The sequence below is a fragment of the Bombina bombina genome, chromosome 2 (assembly GCF_027579735.1).
Source record: "Bombina bombina isolate aBomBom1 chromosome 2, aBomBom1.pri, whole genome shotgun sequence".
Taxonomy (NCBI): Eukaryota; Metazoa; Chordata; class Amphibia; order Anura; family Bombinatoridae; genus Bombina; species Bombina bombina.
The window spans coordinates 368690078-368701375 of NC_069500.1; the positions used below are offsets into that span (position 1 = coordinate 368690078).

The window sequence follows — 11298 nt, forward strand, 5'->3', positions numbered from 1 at the left end:
ATCTGATTCTTGTTAATGTGATGGATTACATGTAAGCTTTTGACAGTGTTGTCCCTAGCCTCTCTTCCCCATACAAATTTTGACTGGTCTTGATGTATGATGTTGGGCAATATAGCATTAAGTTTATTGGCAAGTATTTTTGAGTATAATTTTAAGTCTACGTTCAACAATTAGATGGGCCTGAAATGAGCTGGTTGGTCTGGGATTTTACATGGCTTTGGGATGACACTTATATGTGCTTCTAGTATGCTGGCCGGAATTGTCATAGTCTATATTCTGGAATAGTGCTAGTAGGTATGGACTAAGTAAATCTTTGAAGGTTTTATAGTATGTTCCAGAAAAGCCATCTGGTCCTGGACTTTTCCCAGGAGATAGTGATTTGATGGCCTCTTTGAGCTCATCTGGTTCTATTGGTCTAATAAGATTTTCCTCCATGTCTGGAGTAATCTGATGGACATGTAACATGTCAAGATACTTCTGACCATTTGTTTTATGGTTTTCCATGTCTCTATCGGGAACAGGTTGTATAAGTTGGCAAAGTATTGTCTAAACATTTTTCCCATTGATAAGTTGTCTTCTACCCGAGATCCATTTGGTTGGGTTAAGTGGTGTACATAGTTTGCATTTTGCTTTTTCTTAAAAGCCCTAGCGAGGGGTTTGCCTGGCTTGTTGCCGTCTGTGTGGAATTTTTGTTTTAGGAAGAAGGAGGTTTTTTTTGTGCTTTAATGTCTAATAGGGTGTTCAATTCATGTCTATGTTGAGTCAGATTTTGTAATATGGAGTCATCTAGAGGGTTAAGTTTGTGAAGCTGGTCCAATTGGCTAATTAGCTGTATTAGGTCATGTTGTTGTTGTCTAGCTATTCTGGACTTATGTGCTTTGATTTTGATGATTTATCCCCTTATTACACACTTGTGAGCCTCCCATTTTGTACTTAAAGAGATATCTGGAGAATCATTTTCCTGGAAATGATTGGTTATACATTTAGTTATTTGTTGTTGGACTTGGGGATCTACTAGCAGGGTATCGTCAAGTTTCCATTGGAATGGTTTGAATGGTTTGGAAGGCGATTTAAATGTGTTGTGTACTGCTGAGTAGTCGGACCAAGTAGTGGGCATTAAACAGGAAGAATGTAAAAATTATAATAATAAATGGTCTACTAAAATATAGTCCAAATGTGAATATGATTTGTTGGGGTTGGAAAAGAAGGTATAGTCTCTCTTAGTCAGTTTAAGTTGCCGCCATGTATCATGTAAGGTTAGTAGGTCAAAGTCTTGCCATATTCTTTTATGGAGTTTACGTCTTAATTTTATAGTTTGGTTGGAACTATCCAAAAGGGGGTCTAATGGGATATTAAAATCTCCAGCTACTAATAATGCGCCTGCTTGAAATTGGATGATCGAGTTGGTAATAGAACGGAAAAAGGTGTTCTGGGAGGAATTTGGTGCATAAATATTGATAATAGAAATAGGTTTACCATATAAGAGGCCCATTACTCCTAGATAACGGCCTTCTCTATCCATATCTATCTTTATTAATTGAAAGGGGATAGAATGGTGAATTAAAATACTGACCCCATTTATCTTTTTAGTAGGGTGACAGCTGTGGTAATGGGTTGGGTACTGGGGTGAAAAGTATTTTGGTATGGAGGATTTCTTAAAAATGTGTCTCTTGGAACAACAATATATCATATTTACTGAAATAAATGAATGATATCTAAGACTCTATCGGCTAGATTACGAATTTTGCGGTAAGTATAAAAAGCAGCATTAACAGGTCCTAACGCTGCTTTTTATCCCCCCTGGTATTACGAGTCTTGCAGGTATAGGTGTACCGCACACTTCTTTGGCCTTAATGCAAATTAACACGTGAATTTTGTAAAGTCTTTTTTCAATGGGACTTGCATAGCGCTGATATTACAAGTTTGTCCTGGGAGGCCAAAAACTGAGCGGTACACCCTCTACCTCCAAGATTCCTAATGCATTTTAAATTCAGTAGTTATGAGTTTTAACAAACAAATCATATATAACAAACGTATATACAAAAGTCAGGGCACCAAAACTGTGTAAATATTAAGTGATAATAAATAAATATTCAATATTAAATGTGATAAACAAATAATTAGATAAATGTGCTAAAAGTATTATGCACATACAAACAATACAATTGACTGGAACAGGAAAGGTGTTTCAACCATATAAGTAATACTACAATATTGAATGTGATAAGCAAATAACAGGATATGTGCTAGTGGTATTGGGCATATACAAACAATCCAATAGGCTGATACAGGAATGGTATTTCCAACTGTATAATAATGTCCAAGTGACAAGTGAAAACAAAATCTTGATATCCAAGATCAGGTGGCAGGCAACTCCTTCAAAAACGCTTGCTGGTGTTTCAAGGTGATAAATCTGCAGATGTTAGGGAAATAAGAAAGAAGGAGCCACCATAGTGCATAATCAATGACATATAAACCCCTATAGCGCAAGTTTTGTTTTACTCTTGTCAATCACGTGAATCATTTCTCACCAAAGGTTGTGTTAAATGCTCAACTAGCTATGTCATATACCTTATTGAGTGTACAGATCACTCAAGACAGTATGTTGGCATGACTAGTCGGGATGTCAGAACCCGCATACGTGAGCATTTAGGTTATATCAAATACGAAAAACCTTGCTCAGCGTTATCAAGACATTTCCTTGAAGTCCATCAAAAGGATGTTACATGCTTTAAATGGCGAGCAATAGAGGTAGTAACATTACCCACAAGGGGAGGTGACAGAGATCAGCTCTTAGCCCGTCAAGAGGTCTATTGGATTATGAAAATAATAACGCAAATCCCCCATGGTTTCAATTCAGAATACAATATCATAAATCATTAAAAATAAACAGTAATACATACATCACACGTATCGCATATTTAAGGACATAATTCATTTAACATTTCTTGACTGAAGGCGACTTAGGTTACTGATGGTGATATTATATTAGGATTGTTATACCACTCTTTGTTTGTAGTTATTTCTAGTATTTATGGTTATAGTATATCAGTTAATGAATTTTACTTCCTTTCCTTCTTTAGTTATATCAGAGAATTTAAAGTGACTGTCCTAATTTTTCGAGTATATGTATTTTTTTACTATGGTATATTTCTTTATAAATGAATGATCATCTTTTAAAACTACAGTTGATACTGATCAAATTTTCCATTTATATATTTATATAACGAATAGTACTTTACTCATCTTTTTTCTGGGTCCATACCCCATAAGAGATTTGAATCCCCTCTGATAAAATTCTAAACATTGGTAATAGTTTTAAGGATGATCAAACCTTGAAAATCAAATAATTCTAGGATTAGCTTCAAGAGTGTATTATGAAAATATTGTATTCAATTATGTTGTTCTGTCTTTAAGCTTCAAATAACAATATACATCTCCTATTATTAATTATTACACTCCATCATTTGTCCATTATGCCTTTATTATTTTCCTTATCATTCTACTTAATGCATGTTTATTTAACTTGTATGTATAGCGAGTTTGTGTGTACACATTACCAATCCCCATATGAGCACATTTACATTGTGTATTTTTGGTGTGGTATGAGTTAATCAAATTGGTAGGTGTGTCTGCACCAGCTAATGGCCTCTTAGAACATGCTTTTTAAACTGTAGCAGCGATAGTACTAACAGGTTTATGAATACGGCTCCTGCCGAAAAGCGTAAAACCTGTTAGCTTTTTTCTAACGTGTTTTAACTATGGATGTTTACAATAAAGTATTTTTTATCTATTTTCACCCTACGGATTTGAACTCTCTTTTTTGATCTAAGTATTGTTATACTCACAGGATCCAAGACACTTGAGAAGTGTCACAAAGTCATCCAGACAACTTTCTCTCTCGAGATACCGGGTCTGCTGTGTTCCAGCGGGTTTTCGATGCAATGCTGTGGAGGCTTAGGAACCAATCACCTAGTCTGACCGTGACCACACCGCTCTCCAAAATTCACTGCAATCCACAATGAAATCCCTTAAAGGGTTCGAACTCCGCAGCAATTTGCTGCACGGATAAAATGACTCACCCTAACACATATGAGTTCATGCTGATAACAGGCTCCAATGTCTGTGCTCAGGGAGAAGGTTCCCTTATTCACTCCAGTTACATTAATACCTGATATCTCTCAGTGCTCTGGCCGTGTCTGATATCTCTCAGTGCTCTGGCCGTGTCGAGCTGCAGCTGCACAGGAAGTAAATGGGAGGAGAAAAAAAGGTCTGAGTTTTACGCTACAAAGCTGTAGCATAAAACTCATAACTAAACTGCTAAAAAGTACACTAACACCCATAAACTACCTATTAACCCCTAAACCGAGGCACTCCCGCATCACAAACACTAAAATAAAAATATTAACCCCTAATCTGCCGCCCCTAACATCGCCGCCGCCTACCTACATTTATTAACCCCTAATCTGCCGTCCCCAACGTCGCCGCCACTATACTAAATTTATTAACCCCTAAACCTTAGTCTAACCCTAACACTAACACCCCCTAACTTAAATACAATTAAAATAAATATAAATAAAACCTACAATTATTACCTAAATAATTCCTATTTAAAACTAAATACTTACCTATAAAATAAACCCTAAACTAGCTAGAATATAACTAATAGCAGAAGTTTTCATCCAGACAGCATCTTCTATCTTCATCCATCCAGCACGGAGCAGGTCCATCTTCAAGACATCTGACGCGGAGCATCCTCTTCTTCTGACGGACTAACGACGAATTAAGGTTCATTTAAATGACGTCATCCAAGATGGCGTCCCTTAGATTCCGATTGGCTGATAGAATTTTATCAGCCAATCGGAATTAAGGTTTAAAAAATCCTATTGGCTGATTGGTTCAATCAGCCAATAGGATTGAGCTCGCATTCTATTGGCTGTTCCAATCAGCCAATGGAATGCAAGCTTAATCCTATTGGCTGATTGGATCAGCCAATAGGATTGAAGTTCAATCCTATTGTCTGATTGCATCAGCCAATAGGATTTTTTCTACCTTAATTCCGATTGGCTGATAGAATTCTATCAGCCAATCGGAATCTAAAGGACGCCATCTTGGATGACGTCACTTAAAGGTACATTCATTCTGAAGAAGACGTCGTTGGAAGAGGATGCTCCGCGCCGGATGTCTTGAAGATGGACCCGACAGCGCCGGAAGGATGAAGATGGAAGATGCCGTCTGGATGAAGACTTCTGCCCATCTGGAGGGCCACTTCTGCCCGTCTGGAGGACCACTTCTGCCGGCTTCATTGAGGACATCTTGCCGCTTGGATGAAGACTTATCTTGGTAAGTGAATCTTTGGGGGTTAGCGTTAGGATTTTTTTAAGGGTGTATTAGGTGGGTTTTATTTTTAGGTTAGGCCTTTGGGCAGCAATAGAGCTAAATGCCCTTTTAAGGACAATGCCCATCCAAATGCCCTTTTCAGGGCAATGGGGAGCTTAGGTATTTTTAGTTAGGGTTTTATTTGGGGGGTTGGTTGTGTGGGTGGGGGTATTTTTTTTTACAGGTAAAAGAGATAATTTCTTTGGGGCAATGCCACGCAAAAGGCCCTTTTAAGGGCTATTGATAGTTTAGTTGAGGCTAGGTTTTTTTTTTTATTTTGGGGGGCTTTTCTATTTTTATAGGGCTCTTAGATTAGGTGTAATTAGTTTAAATATCTTGTAATTTGCTTTTTATTTTCTGTAATTTAATGTTTTGTTTTTTTTGTAATTTAGCTAATTGTATTTAATTTAGGGAATTTATGTAATTGTAGTGTAGTGTTAGGTGTTAGTGTAACTTAGGTTAGGTTTTGTTTTACAGGTAAATTTGTATTTAGTTTATCTAGGTAGTTATTAAATAGTTAATAACTATTTAGTAACTATTCTACCTAGTTAACATAAATACAAACTTGCCTGTAAAATAAAAATAAACCCTAAGCTAGCTACAATGTAACTGTTAGTTATATTGTAGCTAGCTTAGGGTTTATTTTATAAGTAAGTATTTAGTTTTAAATAGGAATAATTTAGTTAATGATAGGAATTTTATTTAGATTTATTTAAATTCTATTTAAGTTAGGGGGTGTTAGACTTAGACTTAGGTTTAGGGGTTAATAAATTTAGAATAGTGGCAGCGACGTTGGGGCATCAGATTAGAGGTTAATAAGTGTAGGTAGGTTGCGGCGACATTGGGGACGGCAGATTAAGGTTAATAAATATAATGTAGGTGTCAGCAATGTTGGGGGCAGCAGATTAGGGGTTAATAAATATAATGTAGGTGGAGGCGATGTCTGGAGTGGCAGATTAGGGGTTAATAATATAATGCAGGTGTCAGCGATGTTGGGGCGGCAGATTAGGGGTTAATAAGTGTAAGATTAGGGGTGTTTAGACTCAAGGTTCATGTTAGGGTGTTAGGTAACTTTAGTTTCCCCATAGGAATCAATGGGGCTGCGTTACTGAGATTTACGCTGCTTTTTTGCAGGTGTTAGGCTTTTTTTCAGCCGGCTCTCCCCATTGATGTCTATGGGGAAATCGTGCACAAGCACGTACAACCAGCTCACCGCTGACTTAAGCAGCGTTGGTATTGGAGTGCGGTATGGAGCTCAATTTTGCTCTGCGCTCACTTCTTGCCTTTTAACACCGGGTTTGTAAAAACCTGTAATACCAGCGCTGCAGGTAAGTGAGCGGTGAGAAAAAGCTGCACGTTAGCACCACACAGCTCATAATGCAAGACTCGTAATCTAGCCGTATATTTCTTAGTGTCTATTTGCTATACCCTTTAGTGATATGCCAATATTTCTCTTAATAATCCCTTATGAATTATTATACCCACTATAAAATATTAACAAACAATCACTAGCTTAATTAAACTACTTGTAAGGACATTAACTCACAAGTCATACTCCAGCAATACAAAACTTTATTACAATGAGGCTAAATAAACATTAATTACAATATGCATATTAAATATAATTACACATATGCAGATCACTTATAAATACACAGCACTGAACTAAACATCAATATTACACTAATACATTTGCCCATCCTAATGTGAGTGTGCGTGGTGTGCTGTAATAGAGGTTTTCAATTTACTCACGTGATGTTCTCAGAGCATGATCCCAAAGAAAAAGAGAGAGAATGAGCCACAGTATGTTGGCTCCTTTTATTGTAAATTTTTCATCCATCCCCCCAATGCTATGGTCACTCATATGCCAGCCTCTTTTGTCATGTCCAGGTATTTGGTTTCATCTTTGCCATGCCGTCGGGGGAGGGAAGAGCATCTGGTCAAAGGGTCTCTATATATATTTCCACTTACACCAGCTGGTCATAATTAGCAGAGAGGGCCTGGTAATGTGATCTCTCTATATTCCAGTATCTGAATGAGGAGTTATAACTCCTTCTTGGCCATACAGCTGAGTTCTTACAGTGATATCCCATATATATACCCCTTCCAGACCATATCTGAATTCAGATCATGCCATTATTACATTCCCCCCTTTTGGCAATGGAGGTTACCATACCCTTCCATTCCAATGGTTGTTTTATATGAGTGAATCTGATGGAAGATTCCTAACCCCACCTATGTGTGATGGCTATATTAGTGTACTAAGGATGCTTCCATTCGCATACCATAATATAAGTGATATACACGTGCAATTAATGATTTTAAATAACAACACATACAAATTTGAATAATTATACATAATATAGAAATAAATAATATGATTATAAATCGATGTATGAACAGATTTCCCAATGCAGAACCCCATGATGACTGTTTCGAAAAGGAATTTGCTAATTTCTGCCACCAGGTAGAACTTGACATCTGTACAAGTATATCCAATCCTTTGTAATTCTTGTTCCCGATGGTAGAAATTTACATGAACACGTTCCCCAAAATTTTTAAGATGTTCCAGTAACACAGAATCTTTTTGCAATAAGGTTACCCATTTTTGCCAAGGTGCATCATTTACTAATATTGGTGTTATGAGTGGAGCCACCAAGGTAGCATTATATGTGAGTAACTGTGGGACAGTGAAGTTAAACTGTAGTGAACTTATCCTCACAGGGTACCCAGTAATACAATAAATCCCTGGTGTGATTTGTTCCTTTGAATTACACTTTTCAAACCATTCATGCATCTCATCTTTAGGCTTCAAAGAAACAAAACACACCTTTCCTTGTCCTAATGGAAAAATCATATATTGGGGATTAACTTTCTCCACAAACCCATTGCAATATGAGTGATTATGCCAACAGGAATCAAAAATTATTCTTGCCTTGTTGGGTAGACATAAAACTTTATAAAGAAACCTTATGCAGCCAGAAATATCTACCTGTTCCATATGGGAACCATTCCATATAAAATTTGGGAACTCTTCTGTGACAGGTATTCCTAGTGAAAACAAATGATAAACATTCTGATAGGTACCACTAGTGGGCACAAGTGAAGTAGCACTGCATTTTTTTCCCTGCAACCTATCCATCTGTTTAACCATAATTCTTTGTGTTCTGATGCAAAACTGTTAACAACAGACTGCTCCCACCCTCCCAAAGGTGTATGGTTATTTTCCATAGCCTGTGCTATTCATTTAAAGTCAGTTGATAATTCTGTTTGCATGGAAATACACACAAAATCCCAGGATACTTCCCTTAACCTACTAATTACTCCTATCAGTATTTCCTCTGTATGTTGAATGGCAGGACCCTGAACCTAAATTACTGTCTGTGTCAGTGTCTCTACCAGGGTGTTTATAATTTCTTGTGTATGAATCCCTTTTGCATTTAACATCCCTGAGACTGTAAGGTTGTTTTTAAGCTGGATATGTCAATGGAATTTACCACCCTTAACCCTGTTTCCACACCTCCCAAAACTGTATCCACAATATCCCTCCTAGTCCTTCTCCTAATACCTTCTGCCCACCTAACTAATGCTTTTTCCATAGTGGCAATAATTCTGGAACAATTTTGGTAATGTGTTGAAACTAGCCAATCTATTATTTTAATCTTCCACGTGATAAATTGGAATGTGGCATCCCTCAATACTGGAGTTGGCTTGATTGTACTTATTTGAAATGGACAGCTAGAAACAACCCTTTTCCCCTCACACATTGGAGTATTGTCATAATGTTTCATCTTTGGTGTAGTGATTAAATAGAATAGATCAAAGGTGCAAAAGTAGTTTCCTTTTTTTTTTTTTATCTATTTTTAACTATACTTCAATCCCTCCACCAAAGTTGGAAGCTGTAACTCTCCAATTAATCCCTTCTCCAATTTGTTGTTCAAATATAACCTTGGTTATATTATAGTTATTGCCATTTATAGTGTGAATAGGATTTGCAAATGTTGTAGACAAAGAAATACCTTCTTCCACCAGACCTACAGTCCATTTTCCCCAAGCCACCCACTTACATTCCCATTCAACTTAATTACCCTGATTGACCCTCCAAAAACCAGTTATATTGTGTTGATGTTTTTCGGCAAATATTTCAATCCTCCCACCCGAGTCTTGATAAAGGTCAGTGAGGACCGAAACGCATTGACTGGTAAGAAGTATTTTAATTATATTCACGGTACAGAAACCCTCTGCACTATATATTTTTTTCTTTCTCCCTGAAAGGTCAGGGTCATCCACTACAGACTATTATTGAGACCTATTAACTTGGCAAACTTCTTCTAAAGAAAGAAAGCATTTTGCGAAAAATCTTTGTTTTGGATATGGGTCCCATGTTTAGGATAAACGTCTAATGAAATTTTTGTTTATTCTTTCCGGAGTTTGAACTCAATCTCATTGCATCACCATCATTTAAACTTTTACACAGACACTATTCAGCAGTTCCCAGCTGTCAGTTTAGCGGAGTAACTTTCTGCAGTCTTTTTTTGGATTTTTGTGTATGTGTCATAATTTCAACGGATATATATGCTTTCATTAGTGTAACCACCTATTACACTGTTGTTGTTTCTTCTTTTTCTTTTTGCTATATTTGCGTTGATTTATGTTTCACCTCTGCACATACCTTTTACCAATCACAGTCTCCATTTGCATTCACTACACACACGTTGTTATTATTGTTTATTACTATTTTATTCACCTTTGGTTCAAGCTTTATTTGACCTAACACGTATTCACGTTTCAATCCACCAACATTCTTTCAAGGAATTCACAGTTTTCTACCAACATTTTTTCAAGGAAGTCAGTTTTAATTCACCATATTTTTTCAAGGAATCTAATTCACCTTTATTAATATACTCATTCCCAAAACATAAACACATAAGTAAATCCTATGGTGTGAGCTGGGATTTCCCCCGTAACATATACTTGTTCATTGTACCACTTGCCGACCGGACACTACCTCTAAGGTCAATCTTTCGCATACATCTAATCTTTGTATAGCGCAATCTGTAACCATTTGAAATTTTTTTTTAAAAACTTCAACATTTTAATCTTGTGTACACATGGATCCATGTATTATTGTTGTTTTTATTGGAGTGTAACCATTTTAATTGAATTGTAACAATTTGTTAACACTATTATTGTATTGTTATATTAAACTTTATTTTTATTTTTATTTCATCTCGTCTCACTGCTAACATTGGTAATTGTTGAACTGATCCTCGACCCAGCCTACTCTGTTTTGGCGCTTTGATAAATCTCCATTTTTGAATCGTTTGTCTTGATGTTTTTCAGCAAATATTTCAATCCTCCCACCCGCATTAAAAGTCATTTTTCCCAAACTATCTTTGTTAAGGTCTTGAGAACTCCAGAAGCTTGTCCATCCTCTGATGATGTTGCTTGAACTCCATCTATGACTCCTTGCAAGGTTGGTGATTAAAAGTTCATTTTTTTGAGTTTTTGCAATAACACCCACACAAATACAAATAGGTTGGTGGCGATTATTCCTCTCAGGTTACACATAATGAAATCTGTCAAAAAGATTAAGAGAATATCAGTTCTTAGCAGAAATATCTACATCTGGGACAACTGTCCCTCTATACGATTTACATTGGTCAACATGGACCCATTTGTAACCAGGTTGCCTTCTGGTTTTCCCAGGGGTTGATCTTTCTATTTTAATCACAGTATTACCCAATTTGTCCAAAATTCTATAAGGGCCTTCCCAATTTGCATCCCAGGGAGAATTTTTGCGAAATTTTTTTAATCATGATCAATCCCCCCTTCTCAAACAGAGGTGTTTGAGGTGTAGATGGAAATTTACAATCTGTTGGGGTCATATTAGAGGCAGCAAAAAGTAGCAGTGAGCTC

General features: G+C 36.7%; 1 long non-coding RNA gene across 1 annotated transcript in view; it reads right to left on the bottom strand.

Annotated features, from left to right (window-relative positions):
- LOC128647783 (uncharacterized) overlaps positions 1–7144 on the bottom strand; it is a 178088-nt gene extending 170944 nt beyond the window's left edge. The window contains exon 1 of the long non-coding RNA XR_008400414.1: positions 7132–7144. This is a non-coding gene — a long non-coding RNA (uncharacterized LOC128647783). The remainder of the gene's footprint in view (positions 1–7131) is intronic.
- Between the last annotated feature and the right edge of the window lie 4154 nt (positions 7145–11298).